General features: G+C 41.5%; 1 protein-coding gene across 7 annotated transcripts in view; it reads left to right on the plus strand.

Moving 5' to 3' along the window:
- Positions 1-18,304, plus strand: part of LPAR1 (lysophosphatidic acid receptor 1) — a 348,212-nt gene that overhangs the window by 295,460 nt on the left and 34,448 nt on the right. The window lies entirely within an intron of this gene.

Raw genomic sequence — 18,304 nt, forward strand, 5'->3', positions numbered from 1 at the left:
TATTTTATAGAATATTATTGTCTTTATATAAAACCGTATTTATAATAGTGATAGGCAAATGAACATACAGGAATTAAAAGGGGGATGAGGCACTTTATAGCAAATGTCTAGGATGAAGTCAGCACACAGCTCTTTCTACAGTTGCAGAATTGGTTTTGGGGAAATGTCTCAGTGATGCGCTGTAAGTGATACAATGTAAAAGAGGTCATTAATGAATTTAGCTATCAAGTATTGAAAATAACAGCTTTCAAAGGGTTTCCTTATAGCCCAAATCATGTTATTTTTTGCCTTGTGGTCTCTTTATTACAGATTTTCAGAAAGTAAGTTGCTTTTTTATAATATGAATATGCTTTCATATATAGTTGTTTTTCTGAGACTCTTTCTAAATAAGTTATCTTCCACATTCTGTAGTTGTAATTACAAATATGGCGGTAAACATGCTAAGGTTTTGTATAGATTTGCTGCACAAAATAGCACTCTGTTGACCATCTTAATGGAAACTTATGTTTTCATTAAGTTTCTGTTTTTAGTGGCGGAAAATTCATATTTCAAGGTGAAGAGGAAGATTTTATTTTCCATACACTCCGGTAACTTCTGCCTTTCACTGTTGTTTTTCTTAGATGTAAATGCATGGGAAGGATCAGGGGAATATATTTATTCATTTACGTACTCAGAAAATACTTCTGAGTACCTCATATGTTCCAGACCCTGTGCTGACTCCTGGCCATGTACCCAAGAAGAAAAACAGAGAACATTTCTTTTTGAGCTTAGAGTACCTGTTTTAAAAGTTCACCCAGTGAGGGGTGCCTGGGTGGTGCAGTAGGTTAAACATCTGACCTTTGGTTTCAGTTTGGGTCATCATTTCGGGGTGGCGAGATCGAACCCTGCATTGGTCTATATGCTCAGTGTGGAGTCTGTTTGGGACAGTCTCTCCCTCTCTGTATCCCCCCACTCTTTTTCTCAAATAATAAATCTTTTTTTTTTTTATAAAAAATAGAAGTTTACCCAGTGAAAATTTGTTTAAATAATTACCCTCTTGAATTACACTTTTCCACAGATTAATGTTTGATCACCATTTGAAAATATCTAAACATCTTGAGCATTTCATCTTTTCCCGTGGAAATTCACTGGAAAGTTCCTGTAATGTTGCATCAATTTGTAGAGCAGTGTTGAATGAGTGTAACTTGGATTGTGTGGCTCCTTGGAAACTCTGGGACTCATATTAATCTGAGCCCTAATTATGGCTAACTAAGCTAACATTCTTGTTAGTGCATCAGTCCCATCCATTTGGGTAAGGGCGAATGCATTCAGGAGTTCATACCTGAGTATCCTGCTTGTGGTCCTCTGGTAGACCTCCAAGAATAAAAACAAAACCTTGAAATGGCTGACACAACAGAAGCCCTGTCTTAGTTTACCATGATTGTTATTTTTGTGTGAAATGAAATAACATGAGATGTTTTACTTCTACGTCGACTGAAATAGTTGTTCATTTACTGATGTTCTGAATGTTGGTTGAAACTTTTCATATGGGTGTACTTTTTCTATTACTATCTTGAGTGCTGCTTATAGTTCACAGAAACACCAGTAAACAGTGACTGCTGAACTTAAACTATGAACCTGCCAAGTTATTGTTTTAATTTTGCCCTTTATATAATGTGTAGCACCTTCTGGTGTGTAGTAAGTTTTCATGATTCATATAAAATTAACTTCTGTGCTTCATTGGATCGTTTTACAGGTTAGATGAGAATTATTTTGAGGCTTTATGGGGCAATAGCTTTGGTGTAGATCCGCCCCTGAGTGCCTCTCCCTCACCACCGTGCCAACCCCAAACATGAAAATAACAGGATTAATGTTGCCCTCTGAGGTTTAAACTAGTAGCCTCTGTGAAGATTGAATATGTGTAACTATCTCTGGAATGAATAACATTTTTTATAGGGGTGTGATGGAAGAAATTTTAGAACATGGAAAACTCCAATCAGGGTGATATGTGAAGAAATTTGGTGAAGCAAGATGTGTATGTGATTGTAATATGAGAAGGAGAAACTAAATGGACTATAGCCTTTTTTAGAAAAGCAGCATGAGTGGAAGAATGGGTGGGGTGAGGGAATGGGTGGTTGGAAAGCTTAGACTAGGGAATTCACAATCCTCAACAATTGGATGTTTGTCAAGGTGATGTCTAATTTGTATAATGTGTTCTTCTGAATCCTGTGTAGTCATAATGATTGGATGGAAGACATGACTTGGTCTTATAGAAACAAATCTAGTCTACTCGAAGCTCTTCCCACTGTAAATTCATTTATTGATCATCAGGCTTTGTGGGTGCACATTTGGTTTTTAACACCTGCCTTTTCTGCCAGATTGTCAGCTTTGTGATGGCCAGCAGGGACTGTTATGACATGTTGTCCATTTGGTCCACATTACCTGTCATGGTATCTGGCACAAAGTAGATGCTTATTAAGTAACTGATGAATGAATGAACGTGGTGCAAAGCCATCAAGGCTTCAGAACTGAGGAGCAGAGAGAGCCTTGGTGAATTCACTAAGCTAAGACCAGTGTATTGAGCTGTGTGGCAGAAGATAGACCTAGGTACACTCCTATCACGTTAGGTGCCTTCCAATAAATACAACAGCTTAGGAGGTGACTATGGGATGATGATTAAGGTTTAATTAATTTTGTTAGAAACCTTCAGTTTCCATTTTGCCATGTCAGAATGTCCTCTGGGTTTCAGACCTGTTCAGTTCCCATGATCAATGAAAGATGTGTTGGTCAACAAGTCAGACTCCCAGGAGTCAATATAAAGTAAAGACATCTTTGAGATGTATCATGGCAATACCGGTAGCAATTTTTCAGCACAAGGTTGTACGTATGCTACTTTTGAGGACTGAGTCTTAATATTTTTCGTTGTCAAATACTTATGTACCATTAATCATGTGCCCAGCCCTTCTCTACCTGAGGAATTAGTATTTACCAAAAAACCAAATCAAACAAAAAAACAGCTCTACAGAATATAGGTGCCATTATCTATTTCTTATCTTCACCTTCCAGAGGTGAAACCTGAGGTATGGGGAGATGAGGTAACTTGCCGGGAGCCACACAGCTAGATAAGGACAGAGGCTAGAAAACATTTCAGGCAGTCTGGTTCCAGAGCCCATGTGGGGTTTTCCTGTCTTTTGTTTTTACCTCCATGCGATCCTGCCTCTATAATAAAAACAACTACCAGCACAGGCTGTATTTTGTTATAAAGTTCCAACAGCTCTGTGCTATTTAATGGAAACATCGTGATCCCATTCATTGCTGTTGATACTGCCTAGCTGTCTGTGCCTTGTTTCCTCTGATGAAGAAATCTCGAAGGGAACATTCCCTTACTCCTCTTCCTTCTGCTAAAGATGCTCATGACAGTCATTTTGTCAGTCCGTTTCCACTGCTTGGTGATGGAGCACCAAGAACCAACTGTTGATTTGTGAGAGAGTGTTTTGCTCAAGGTGTATTTCACTTAAGGATTCACGGTTCCAAGCAAAAAGCCATGTAACCCTTCCCCAGGCTTGAATTCTCCCTATTGACATTTTGCCAAGAATTCTGGAGTGTGTTCCTAGTTGAATCAGAGTGGTCATCAAGAAGTTCTTCCTTATTTGAACACAGTCTATCTTGAGTTGTTAAGTCCTTGCCTTTCTTGCCATATTCCTCGTGTTGACCTTTGTGTTGGTGATAATTAGGAAAGCAAAGAAGCAGGATTTGGAAGGAGAAGAATATTTACTGTATGGAGGTCTTGGCATCCTTCCCCAGGAGAGAGTAAGGGACATAAAAAAGCAAAATAAATCCAGGTGGGGCTTACCTCTTTGGGGAGCAGGGAGGAGTCATGGTTTTTTTTCTAGTTTGATCTGCTCTGGTTGGAAATGATCATCACTGAAATGAAATTACTACCTTTTACCTGCATACCCTGTGCCAGGGTCAATACTTGGCACCAGTCTTCACGTGCCGTATATAATCTTACCAAGGTGTTATGTCCCAATAATGGGTCCGTGATTAAAGGAGCGAGACTGATACAAAGCGAAGGTCAAGCAAAACTTTATTTCGCGCCAAGCATCAAGAATCTAACCGAACGTTCGGGGCCGCACCTCTTACAAGAGAGGGCAACCCTTCTCTGTTTCACAGTCTAGCTTTTAAGGGCAAAGGCCATATGGTCGGGCCTGGCCACGCACAGGTGGCCAATGAGATTGTAACACACACACAGGCAACTCCACAGTGATGCTAGGTGACCAATGGAGACAATTTACCCTAGTAGACATTTGAACCAGCCTCTTACACCTTGATTGGGATTGGCGCCAAAAGGGCTCCCAAAGGGCGGGGCCCATACTCCTTGGTAACCAGGGAGACAGTATGCATGCCCCCCACTGATCGGATGTCTCCACCTGGCCTGACCCACCTTTGTATCTGGGCTGTGTTACCTGTAAATCCCTTGGGGGAAGGGGAGCAGGGACAGTTTCTAAATAGGTCCTTACACAAGGAAAGTCGTATTTCGCCTGTTTTATACTGAGGGAACAGAGTAAACAGAGTTATACTGAATCTAGCAGAGGTCTTGATGCTTGTGGAGGAAATGCCATTCTGTAGGATGGAGGCAGAGAAGGAAAGCAGTGGCAGGAGCAATGCTCCTTATCTTCCAGGCACTGAAGGAATCAGGTATGATTAGCATATGGTGGGTGTGCTGGAGAGTTTTGACTGGAGAGTCAAAGCCTCCATAATACACCAAGGCATTTAGGCGTCTGGCTGTAGGTGATCAAAGGTGGTAAGGGGTTCCTGATAACACCAGTTCCCTGTAGGGGTTCCCATATAATTTATCATCCAAATGAGATGCCTTTGGTAGTGAAGACAGGCACTAATTGGTTGGGACTCAGGAGCAACAGGCCTAAACCAAGTGTAGTCCATGCAGGGTGTGTGGTCACTCTGCTTCTGGGTTCTGCTTTTTGTTTATGGTCTTTCCACTTTTTCTTTTGGCTTTTTAAATGCAGATTTCAACTCTGGTTTTGATCCATTGTATAGATGGTGAGGAAGAACTTCTGTTTTTTGTTTCTGCTTTGTTTTAAAGCAAGGATCTGTCCAGATTTGAATTTTAGAGCTGAAAGAGTCCTTATAAATTACAAATAGTACAAAAACAAACAAAAAATATTACACCGTCCAGCTCCTTCATCCTACAAAGAGAGAGACTGAAGCTCCCGGGCTAATTGAGAAATTTAGATCTGAGTTCTCTGGTGGCCCAAGCCAAGATCCAGGTTTGCTCACTTCCAGAAAGGTTCTGTTCTTACCAGGTATGTCTCCATGTTGTTCAGTCCCACCCACAATTTCCATCATTTTCTTCCTTGTGAACTTCAGCATGTATTTATGGGGCTAGACTGCCAGGATGGGAGTAAACATTGTGGCTATAAAGGTACCTGGACCCACAGAAAGGGTCACCTTGAATTTGGCCTCATTATAACCACCTAGTAATCTCTGTAATGAAACTATGACAAAAGTCCTTGGGAACTGAATTACTTGCACAGCAGGTAATTTTTATACATTATAGCATCCTGTCAGCTTTAATAACAGCAGTTGTATGAATTTCTCATTTATCTTAGTTTATTATCAAGTTTGTTTTACCCACGGGGAGTGTGTATGTGTGTGTGTGTTTTCCCAGTTAATATTCATCAAGGTAGATGCCTCTGGGATCTTTCCTGACTCTGCTGTTAACCATTTGGGTGATTCTGGGCAAATTACTTTGTCTGTGCCTTAATTTCTCTGTACTTTCATCTGTAGGAGGAAGTTGGCTAATTTGATTTCCAAGATTACAGTTCTGCTTACCACCCTGTCAATAAAACGATAAGGACATAACTCTCGTGGGTCAACCATGCAGAATTCTCTAGTAGAAAACACAGAAATAGAAATGGAATAAGAGCAAGGGATGGTGATCTTTCTCCACATCCACTTCTTTAATAATTAGCTTTAGATGTCTATGCCCCATTAGAGGGAGGGGCACATTCACACAGGATAATCTCAAATGAATTGTTTTGCTTTACCCCCCTCCCCGCCCCCATAGAGAGCTCTGTGCCAGGAAGAGAAGGCTTCCCAGTTGGTCCTGTTGCGAGAGGAAAGGAGTGGGTACCAGAGGCTCTTATTCCCTGGCCGCCGGTGACCAGCCGCACATCCTGTTGCTCTGCACACGAACTAGAGACCTCCTAAGTCTCCTCAGGTCCCTGTGGCATCCCTGTTAAGACCTCTTTGAGGTGGGACCTAAGAGAATATTCATGAGAGCCCTGATTGTCTGGCCAGCCACACGGCTGGCTTGGCACCCTGGGTGTGGTCAGGAGGGACATCCTACAGAAGTGCCACAGGGCAGCCCAGACCCCAAATCCACGGCCCTGGTCAAAAGCAAAAACAACTTTGAAATACCAGTTCTTTATACCCTTTTGTTGCCCAACTCCATTCAAATATTTTTACTCAGAAGCAACTCTCAAACCGAAAGAAAAAACAAAAATACCGCACGAACCTAACAGAGTTTCTTTTGAGGTGTGGACGGAGCAGCCAGAACACGAAGCTCTTTCTTATTTTAGGCCTCATGCAGACTTCATGTTCCTGGGGCTCCTGTCAGTCCCCCTGTGAGCGCTGCACAGACATTTGTCCTTATCAGGAAAGGTCCCAAGAGATGTAATGATTCCTTGAACGGTGCGTGGTGACCCCCAGGAATCCACTGTTGCTGAGGGCTTGAGCGAGGGGATTTGGAATAAGATAGGCCAGAGTGTAGAATTCGAGCTCTGACTCCTCTCTTACTGGTTTCGTAACCGTGAGTGCTTGGTTTAATCCCTCTGAACCTCAGTTTCAGAATTAATAGTGGGACCTTTCTCAAGTGATGAGGACCACTGGATGCTGCGCACACGAAGCAAAGGCAGCCAGGGTCCGGCTCATATAAAACCCGAGAGGTAGCAAAGCTCCTCCTTACCATTAGGTCTTGTCAGCACGTGCACCCTCGCCCTTCTGTCCTTTTGCCACACCCACAGGCCAGCAGACCTGGGCCAGTGGATTAGGTGGTTGAGATAGTGCTTCCTTTCTGGGCCGTGGTGTAGACGTCCTACTGTGTTTTAGCTGCTCTCGGCTCCAGTTACAGCCTGTACCTTTGGTTCAGACGGGCCCTTGCTTTTCCAGAGCTCTTGTCTGAACTGCAGTGGTGTCTGCATCTTCTTGAGCCGCAGCTCGATGTACTCAAAGTCCTGTTAGCGTCATAAGTAGTGGCAGTTTTGACTTGGTAACTCTCTGAAGATTAAATGGCATTAACCCTTAAAATGAATTTTGGGGAAAGAAAAAAAAAAGGGCTTCTGAAACGGAACAGGCCACTCTGCCAGTATCTATCAGAAAAGGTCGTCGGGGGCGTCTGGGTGGTGCAGTCGGTTAAGTGTCCGTCTGACTCTTGGTTTCAGCTCAGGTTGTGAGCTCAGGGCAGTGAGATCGAGCCTCACGTCGGTCCCCGGGCTCAGTACGGAGTCTGCTTAACGCTCTCTCCCCCTCTGCCCCTTCCCTGCCCTTGCACCTCTCCCCACCGCCCTGCCCATCAAATAAATAAATAAATCTTAAAAAAAAAAAAAAAGGTCTTCAGTGCCTTCAAATGGACGTGCTGTTATTAGGGCACAGCTGGTAGCCCAGCTACCGTGAAGGGCACCGGTTCTGTTTGCTTTGGACCTACAGTGAAGGACACGTTTGGTGTAAATGGAAGACTAGCCAGAGACTGGGGTCATGACACCTTATTGCCATTCCCTATTCAGGCCCAGCTTGACAGTGTATCCAGGTAGGGTTACTTGAGCTGGGGCCTCATCGCTGTTCCTCTGGAAAGAAAAGGATAAAAGATAACTCCTACCTCACTGCTACTTCATCAGTCTCCTCGGAGTACCATTATGGACATTCCACGATGGCGGGGCTTTATTATTTCCCAGCACCTAGAACAGGGGCTAGCATTTAGCCAACTCTAGATATTTGTAGAATAAATCAGTGAAATATACTTTTTATTCCGGATGGAATTTTACAGGCTCCCCGGTAACAATAGAAATATACCTGTCTGGCTTGAAATTCAGCATAACGTAATAATGAGTCTCATTCAGAGGAGTAGTTGTAAGGCAGTTCCATGTCCTGCCTGTCAAGGACATTTTGGGGGGCTACGTTCCAGAGTGAGCTTGTTAATAATAGTTTATTTTGTCAACAAACATGTATTGAATGTCTAATAGGTCCTCTGTTAAGGAGTAGGTCCTCTCTAAGGATAGGGATGCAAAGATCAGTGAAAATAGAGGCCCTGTTCTCAAGGAGCTCTCATTTTAGTAGATCAGGATAGGCCATTTAAGTTAGATGCAATATAGTATGGTAAAAATAAAATATGCAAGGTGCTGTGAGAATGCTGTCTTTCCATCGGGGCGGTGAAAAGGAAAGACTTCGTGATGGTGATTCGGAATTACAGCTTAGATGGTACGTAAGAGTTTGCCATGTGAACCCCAGCAAAGAAATAATTTCAGTAAATACTCTTGGAACTCTGAATTGAATTAAATATTCAGTCACCTCCTTAGAGTGCAGTTAATGCGTCACTTAGATATGACCATAAGTCCTGCTAGGCTGGCAAATCTGCTGGAGGCGGGAGGGAAGGCTTGCATAATTTTAAGACAATATTGTGTGTATCGTTTTTTGCCCTCATTTTTGAACTGGTACAATACATCTTTTTTTAAAATTGACCATAGTTAGCAGCTTTACATGCAATTGTTTGTAAAGGAAAGGAGTTCCGTTACTGACCTGTCAGGAAAGGGATGGATTTCTACATGTGTAAATTAACATCCTGTGGGAAGTAAGAAGGGCTCTGTAGTGACATGTATGTTTCCGGGCCTGAAAGAGTATTGCCAGGAAATATGGACACCTACACTTCAACACACATATGTGTGTGGGAATTGCCAGATTTAGCAAATAAAAGCAATTTGGGGGGGACGTGCTAACAAAAGTACTCGCTGTTGATCTGAAAGTTAGATGGTACACTTTATCCTGCAACCCCAATACACAGCGTTGAATGGGAAGGAACGCATTTTAGACGGCAATCAACTCTCTCTACAAAGATTTTTCTCTCTTATAGGTTTCCATATTATCCTGAGATCGATTTAAATACATGAATGGTTTCGCTTATTTAATACTTCTGATACGTATTTTGAGTTGTCTAGAAATAGAGGGACATATCTGGTTTAATAAAATCTTTTATCTGTGTCTCGGAAGTTATGTTGGCTTATGAGCATACTGTATACGACATCCATCCAGTTCAAAACTGAATTATTCTCTCCTTTTACATGTTCTTCATCATGCTCTTTGGGAAAAAAAAGTACTTTAACGAAAGTTTGTTTTTCCATAGGAACAAAGGATTTTTTTTCCCCCTAGTGTTTGTACCTTTGATATTTTTCTTCTTTGAGGTTTAAATTACAGCCTTATGCTGCTGAGAAGCGACTTTTTATTCATGTATTTTAGTGCAGATGATAGTGTCTAGACTGAGTGTGGTCATGGCTTTACTTAAACCCTGGCAGGGCTCCTCCGCCAATAGAGGAGTTACTGTGATGATCCAAAGCAAATAAGAAGTTCTAATAGGGTGACACAGCAATAACAGGGTCTTTTTTGAATAAGTGGGATTTAATCTGGCATCGGGAGACTGGAAATTCATGGCTTCACCTATTTATCCTGCCCAAACAGACCTTTGTTGACACAAAGAACACTGCATTTTAAGCAGGGTTTTCCATGAGTTCATTCTAAATGGGCATTTCTGCACTTCAAAAAGCTTCTCTTCATGCAACCAGAGTGAATTCATTTGCCCAAGTTATTTTCCTTTCTTTTAGGAGAGGGGAAGATACACTTAGGAGTCCAGGACCTGCCCAGCGAACTGATGAAGTGAAAAGCTGACAAGCTTTTGCGGCAGCCAGCAAGTGATTCACCATGTTAACGCTGCAGGGATTTGCTCCGCTAACCTAGCTGAGCATGTGGTAGCCTGGAACGCTCCTTTGTAAATTGCCCCAGCCCCAAAGGAAAAGGCACCCTATAAATTGAGGAGCTGGAATTAGTGAGGTTCAGACCAAAAATGGGAGTCTGTATTTGGACGTTCTACAAAGTATGTATGTAATGATCCAGATACACAGAAGTTGTAGAGATGAGAAGCACCAGCTTTATTTAGTTTGGCAAATTCTATACTGTCTTGGTCAGGGGTCGGGGGGCCAGGAAAGAGGTTTTCATAAAAATAAATTATTCGCGGGGTGCCTGGGTGACTCAGTGGGTTAAGCCTCTGCCTTTGGCTCAGGTCATGATCTCAGGGTCCTGGGATCGAGCCCCACATCAGGCTCTCTGCTCAGCATCGAGCCTGCTTCCTCCTCTCTCTCTGCCTGCCTCTCTGCCTACTTGTGATCTCTGTCTGTCAAATAAATAAATACAATCTTTAAAAAAATAAAATAAAATAAATTAGTTGCAAGGTACCATGCACATACTCTACCATATTTGCAAGTATCAATACATAACAGCATTTTATTTAAAATGCAAGAGGATGCTGCGGAAACAAGATGCAAGCAATAAGTCTAAAACACAAGACTGCTATAATTCTGTAATGGAATGTCTTAGCATTGTAGTTCAGTCTGATTTGGTTCTGTCACTTTTAACCTGATGCCTTATTTAAACTTAAAAGACATTAGAAGCAGGAGCCGAAAAAAATAGGAACAGAATTAGAAAATGCAGTCATTCATAGGTTGATCTGTCTATAGTACATTACATAGTAAGCGATATATTACAGTATAATACATGACCCACATGTCGTCCCTCAGCAACCAGGCTTACAGCTTTAATAATAGTGTTGTAGGTAGCTTTATTACTCTGTGACTTATTGAGGTATGGAGTACTTTGACCCATTGTTTGATGCAGACTCAAGGACTGTCTTTATAAATATATGTATTTAAATCAGAGAAACATTTTTGTTGAGAAGGTATTTTCTGAAGTGTATATTACTAGTCTTTTAATTACTTCAACAGTTTAACATATAGCACAATGAAAGCATTTCTAGTTTGGTACATTTTTCTTCAGATATAAAGTTCTGAAGTTTTTAGGAGAATCACATGTTTTTATATAGCTTATAAAATGACTTAATTTATCAGTTTTTTTAAACATATCAGGTTGTAACATATTGTCTACCATTGTGAGTTCTCATTTTTCCTCCCACATTGATTTTTCCTTGACCTTACTTTATAGCTAAATTTTATAAAAAATATTTGATTTGGAGGGGTTAATTAGTATTAAGTGTTATTGAGTTTGGTGGTTAGTTTTATTTTAAATTAAGTTTTGCTACCAATTTTAACATCTCCCAAGTCAATATTTATAGTTTTGTTTAAAAAAAAAAAAAAGATAATGTTAACATTCAAGGGCTTACTAGATCAAGACTCATTATATCCTACTACTTTGCCCCAAATATATATAATAGAAAAATTTCAAGCAAGAATCTTAATCCCTGTGAATTTCAGTTCTCTCATCTGGCAAATGTGGATAATACATTTTTGTGAAGATCATATATGATAGTGGTTGTGAAAGCTCTTTGTATAGGAAATGTCACATAAATGTAAGTTATGAATGTTTTTGCAGCTGCTACTTATAGAGCAGTGACCAAAAAAACGTTTGGAACGCCAAGCAAGAAATGTGATGTAGAGAGTTTACAAAGCCATTAACCATGTTCTGACTTCCAATTTGCCTCTTACTTTGGGCAAAGCACTTAACCCTTGTGATAGTTTCTTCATCTGTACCATGAGGGGCTTCACTCTGTCCGTGTCTCTCCAGGTGTGCCTGGAGGACCACCAGCATGTGAATCACCTGGGCTGCTTGTTGAACAGGCTCAGTGCTGGGTCCTAGCCCAGACCTACGGGAGCAGTTTCTCTGTGGCGGCATCAGGTCATCATAGTTGAGTCATGTAGACCTGGCATTAAACCTGTCCTTGCTCATTTCTAAAATCTATTTCTCAGGGGCACCTAGGTGGCTCCGTGCCTTCAGCTCAGGTCATGATCCCAGGGTCTTGGGATCGAGCCCCGTGTCGGGCTCCTTGCTCATCAGGGAGCCTGCTGCCCCTCTGCTTCTGCTTGTGCACGCTCTCCTGCTCTCTCAAATAAATAAAATCTTGGGGGAAAAAATCTATTTCTGCCTCTCCTACTAAAAGAGACACATAATGAGTACCACTTACCCAATGAGTAAGACCGGTGATGGGCCCCACACTTGGGTGTTTGTGGACTTGCTTTGCCAGCCATGGAATGAAGAGAGAAAGTAATGGAGGTTGGAATTATGGAGAAAATGATATTACTAAGAGAAGGTGCTTGGCTCTTAAAAAGCTTCCTGTGAAGAAGATTGATATTTTTGCACTACATAGACTTTACTCTCAAAATAGTTGAATATCCATGCTAATTGTTAGCACCCAAGGAAAACTTGTCACCTTTAATTTAATGACTGAAAATGCAGCTAACTTACTGTACAGGTCGTTTGAGAAATCATGGCAAGTCTAAGATTTTTTTCAGGTAGACATGTAATTTTCTGTTCCAAGGAGAAAGTTTTTGTTACCTCTAAAGGGGAGATAAGGCAACCATGTTCTTTTGGGGGTGGGTAACCTGTTGCAGTTACGTGGTTCTGCATGGAGACCTTGGCAGAGAAGGACAGAGCGATCATTTAGTTGTTCACAGGTTACATAAAGAATATTCTGTCCCCACTATTCCTTTGTTTTCTTCAGCCTGGCATAAGGAACATGGGATTAGAATGGATATGTCCATGGGTTAAAAATCCCAGTTCAGCTGACCTATCAACTTTAAACTTGGGCAGTATTTTTAAACTTTCAGAGCTTCTTTTCCCTACGGGTGGGGAAGAGCATTACTTACCACTCTCTCCTCAAAAGGGGAGGTTATTTTGAAAATTTAAATGATGCATGTTAAGTGCTTATAATCCTGTCCGGCACCTGTTCGAGTGAACATGCTTTTCCTGTTGTTCTGCGTTCATGAACGTTCCGCCTGCAACTGGCCGCAGTTAATCCTTTGAACTGTTTTCAAAGCACGGTCATTTCTTGGAGATATTTAGCCACTTTACAGGCCTCTGTTATCACTGGTGGCACTTTTGCCCTGTCTTCCCATAGAAATGGAGCTGAGAGCCCTGTATGGGGATTCAGCCCATTAGTTCGTCCATGCACATCTATCCATGTAGAATCCTAGAAACTTGGTGTGGAATGAGAAACTTGGTGGAAAATGCAGCTAACTTACTGTACAGTACATGCGTGGAACACTCTTGTCTCTCTAGAGACCACAATGTCCTCAGCTATAGAGGGACTGGTACAGACACTGAGCCACAGTCTGGGAGGGAACCGTTTTCTGGGGCCACTCCCCGGATCTAGTCACTGCCCCTGAGGGCCATAAAGAACACTGCAAGTATTTACTAACTAATTCAGTTCACTTGGCCTCTATTGCCTTTTGGGTATTAGAATAACAAATACCAAAATGTATAATCCCTACTCACTTACCAGGATGACCCAACTACAAGGCCGGATGGGAGTAAGGTTGATGACAGGTAAGTTATGAAGCAGATTTGGCCCTGCCACCCGAAAGCCCCCAGTCTGGTAGGAAAGATTCCATATGTATATAGGTGATGATTGGAGAAGGCAGGCAGTCACAAAAATACCAACAAGGAAGTACAGATAAAGCTGTCTAAAAATGGAGATAAGGGAGAGAATCCTATCAGTAGTATAATCAGGAAAGCTTTATGTAAATGAGGTTTGGAGTGGTACAGCCTAGGTGAGAGGGAGGAATCAGATATTGCTGGACTGCATTTACCTCTTTAGATACTGAACACTTTTTTAATATTATGACTTTTTTCTTGACTACCAAGGTAACCCATACTTGTCAGGAGGGAAAAAAGGGCAGATGAAGAAAATTAAAAAATTAACATTAAGAAAATCTAGAATTCTAAACCCTTCAGAGAAAAAGCAAAATATTAAAATGAATACACTGTTTCTTTCCAGTCCTTTGTTTTAATGAATACTTTTCAACTGAGATTATACAGTACAGTTTTGTTGCACAATTAAAAAAAAAAATCCTGTGCTTGTTAATGCCCTTAAGTAATCTTTAAAAACATGAGTTTTCCTTTTATTATTGAAGTATAATTAACAGACAGTATTCTGTTATTTTTATTGTTATTATATTTATAGTAAGTCCGTGATTCATTACTCAGCACTCATCAACACAAGTGTCCTTTTAATCCCGTTTACCTACTTCACCCATCCCCACACCCACCTCCCTTCTGGCAACAACCAGTTTGTTCTCTGTATTTTAAGAGTCTTTTTTTTTTTTGGTCCCCTTTTTTCTTTGTTCATTGTTTTGTTTCTTAAATTCCATGTATAAGTAAAATCATGGCATTTGTCTTTCTGATTTATTTCACTTAGTATCACAGACTCTAGGTCCATCCACGTTGTTGCAAGTGGCAAGATTCATTCTTTTTTATGGCTGAGTAATATTCCTCCGTGTGTGTGTGTACGTACACACACATACACACACCACCTCTTTATCCATTCATCATCCATGGATGGACACTTGAGTTGCTTCCATAATTTGGCTATTATAAATAATGCTGCAGTAAACATAGGGGTGTATCTGGGGTTTTTTTGTTGTTGTTGTTGTTTCAAATTCGTGTTACCATTTTCTTTGGGTAAATACCCAGTGATGGAATTATCGGATCATAGGGCAGTTGTGTTTTTAAATTTTTTGAGGAACCTCCATACTGTCTCCCACAATGGCTGCACCAGTTTGCCTTTCCATCAACAGAGCACAAGGGTTCCTTTTCCTCCAGGTCCTCGCCAACACTTTGTTACTCCTTGTGTTTTCCATTTTAGCCATTCTGACAGATGGAAGGTGATAATATCTCATTGTGGATTTGATTTGCATTTCCCCGATGATCAGTGATGTTGAACATCTTTTCATGTGTCTGTGGGTCATCTGTATGAAAACATGAGTTTTCTACACAGACTTGAGACATTCCAAGTGATAGATCAGTGGGCATTTAAGTTTCATATCTCTCTCTCTCTCTCTCTCTCTCTCTCTCTCTGCCATGGTAAATAACACTGAGATATATATTATCTATTTTTTTAAAGAGTTTATTTATTTATTTGACACAGAGAGACAAAGTACAAGCAGAGGTTGTGGCTGGCAGAGGGAAATGGAGAAGCAGGCTCCCTGAAGACCAGGGAGTCCAGTGTAGGACTCAGTCCCAGGACCCTGGGATCATGACCTGAGCTGAAGGCAGACGCTCAACCGACTGAGCCACCCAGGGGCCCCAAGATAAATATTATCTAATGTGAATATTTACTCTCCTCACTGAGACTTTATGAATCTTGATTACTAGTGTTCTCCATAAAGTAAGTGTGTACCAATTTACACTCTTAACACAAAGAACTGAGAATATTTTGTTATATTCATGCCAGGATTTGGATGGAAGGCTTTTTTTTTTTCCTCTTAACAGTGCCATGTTGTAACCATTTATGTTCTTTTTATTCATGAGCACAGGCCTGGAAAAGAAATGGAAGCTTTTCCAGGATTGAGAAACTAAGAATTAAAAAAAAAAAAAAAAAAAAAAAAAAAAAAAAAAAAAAAAAAAAAAAGGAATGCATGTAGTTCACTCCACTTAAATATCTGCACTACTTTGAAGTATGTTGTTCCGTGTAAACGTCTAACAAGTGTATTTATTTTTCTAGAAACCTACAGGCCTAACAACTGAACAGCATAGCACAGGGAAAACAGGGTTACCTCTGAAGTTCCAGTCCTGACCCTGCTACAGAGCAGTGTCGTCCTGGGCGGTGGGCGCAGTCACCCCATGCTTCCGTGCCTCTGTCTGGATAAGGAGAGGTGAAGCAGGAACAGAAAAGCCTCACATGAGTAAGACGGTTACATAAGATGCCAGGAATGTAGGTACTGGGTAGATACTGTGACAAAAGGCATAACTTGGTATTTGTATAGAAAGATCATGCTGTTATGTTGAAACCTAAAGCCCCTGGATTAGTCCTCATTGTGGTGGGTCTTTATTCATTATATTGTGAGAAGCTGCAGAACAGAAGGATCAGGACCCATTATGCTTTTGGGACTCAGTGAGGCGGGTTTTCTGTGGACTGGGTGGGGCTTTCTTCTCAGGGATCCTGAAAGTCTCTGGAGACCGCTCAGCTCTGAAATTCCCCCACGCTGTCTGCCCTGGATGACTTTAGTCCCCCATGCAGAGGTTCCCATCATTTCTCAGTGTCCTTATTTCCATCTTTTCACAGTGCTGAGTAAATACATAAGAGTTTAATTTATTAAGCAGTTAAGTCAACTTAATAAGTTTATACATTTCCTGGGTTGCTTGGGTGACTCAGTCTGTTAAGTGGCGGACTCTTGGTTTCGGTTTGGATTGTGGGCTCAGGGTCCCGGGATCGAGCCCTGTGTCAGGCTCTGTGCTCAGCAGGGAGTCTGCTTGAGGTTCTCTCTCTCTCCCTCCCTCTGCCCCACCCTCCTACCCCCTTTCTCTCTCAGATAAATATATAAATCTTAAACAAACAAACAAACCCAAGTACACAGCTCCTAATAAACTAGCAGCCATTTTGGAGCAACAGCAATAACAATAAAATAAATTGAGAGAAAGAAGATCATTTTAACCTAATTCTTAACAGCAGCGACTAAGGGCTGTATGCGTCTTTTCACCACTGTGCAGCTGTTCCAAGCTTGGACTCGAATCAGATACCACCATCCTCCTTTCCAGTGAGCTTCAGGCAACGTTTGATTTTTATTATAGCAGACAAGAACGCAAAAACATGTCACAGAAAGGAATTGAATGCCATCTAACGTTGAAACTGTGAACTACTTCAAGCTGTCAGTTTTCACACTTTCCGACAGATGTTGAGTGTCCCTGATGCCCTCAAACTTAAAATATCCAGCAGTGCCCTTTTTCAAATGAACTGTGGAACCCTACGGTGCCTTGGGGTACAGTTTGGGAACCAGGGCCCTACCGTATTTCTGTTTTCTGGTTTTACTTCAGCTTTGTTTTCTTCTGGCTAGTTGCCCCCTCCTGTTCTCTAGTTCCTGTTTTTATTTATTTCTTGGTTCTAGCTTCCTCATTTCCTTCCCCTTTGCATAGGGCCATTCTCTGTCTAGTCTGCCTTCAAGCGGCACTGGTCTGCGTGTGGTTGCTGCTGGACCTTCACAGCCCTTACTGCAGCCGTGGAGGTCCTGACATGGTTTGATAGCTGGCCAAGGTCAGTCATGGGGCTCTAAATCTGAGAGGACTTTTTCAGTCCACAACTCTGGGGAGCGTCCTTTCCACTGTAGGCTTCCTAAATGGTATGCCAGTGATGTGGCTTCTCTTCAGATGTCCGTCTGTGGCACTCTCCCACGGTGTGGGTGGACATGCCCTCCACACCAGACCTCCCAACTCTTCAGGAGCAGTCTTTGCTTCATAGCGACAGAGAGCTGCCCAGACCACATCTCACTGGCGGTGTTCTTGGCCTGTCCACCCAGGAAATGTGTTTGAAACCATTGAGTGGTTACTTGTGGGCTCTGGATTAGACTGTTTGCTTTTGTGTCCTGGTTTACCACTTACTGTTCCATTTCCCGAAGCTCCATATTCCCCATCTACAAAATGGCCTTAATTCTCATGAGAAGTCTCATGAGAATCAAGTGAGAAAATTTAGAGCCATGCCTGACATTAATAAATCATTGAGGCACTGAATAAATGTTGACTGGTACTGATACATTTTTTTTCTGACAGTAACCATGAAATTTACTTCCAAATATTTCAAATTTTGTTAGGAATAACATAACCACTCATTTTTAAAATTTAGTGATTGTCTTTGCCAGGTTAAGGGCAAAAGCATCAATTATTAAACATGAAGAAACACTTTGCATTCTTGTAACATTTGGTTTATAGGAATTAAAGTATCTTCATAGACCTATGTAATCTCTGAAGATTCTCATGACGGGTACCTGAGTGGCTCAGTTGGTTAAGTGTTTGATTCTTGGTTTCCGCTCAGGTCATGATCTCGGGGTTGTGGGATGGAGCCCCGGGTCAGGCACCCTGCTCAGTGGGGAGTCTGCTTCTCTCTCTCTCTTTTTCTTGCTCCCTTTAAAATAAATCTTAAAAAAATTCTTATAATACATGTATACCTTATAGTTTCAACAGCACAAGTACTATTGTTCCCATTGCAGAGATGCTAAAACTGAGTCTCAAGAAATCATTATCATTTATTATTGCTGAAGATTAT

Source organism: Mustela nigripes, chromosome 9, assembly GCF_022355385.1.
Source record: "Mustela nigripes isolate SB6536 chromosome 9, MUSNIG.SB6536, whole genome shotgun sequence".
Lineage (NCBI taxonomy): Eukaryota > Metazoa > Chordata > Mammalia > Carnivora > Mustelidae > Mustela > Mustela nigripes.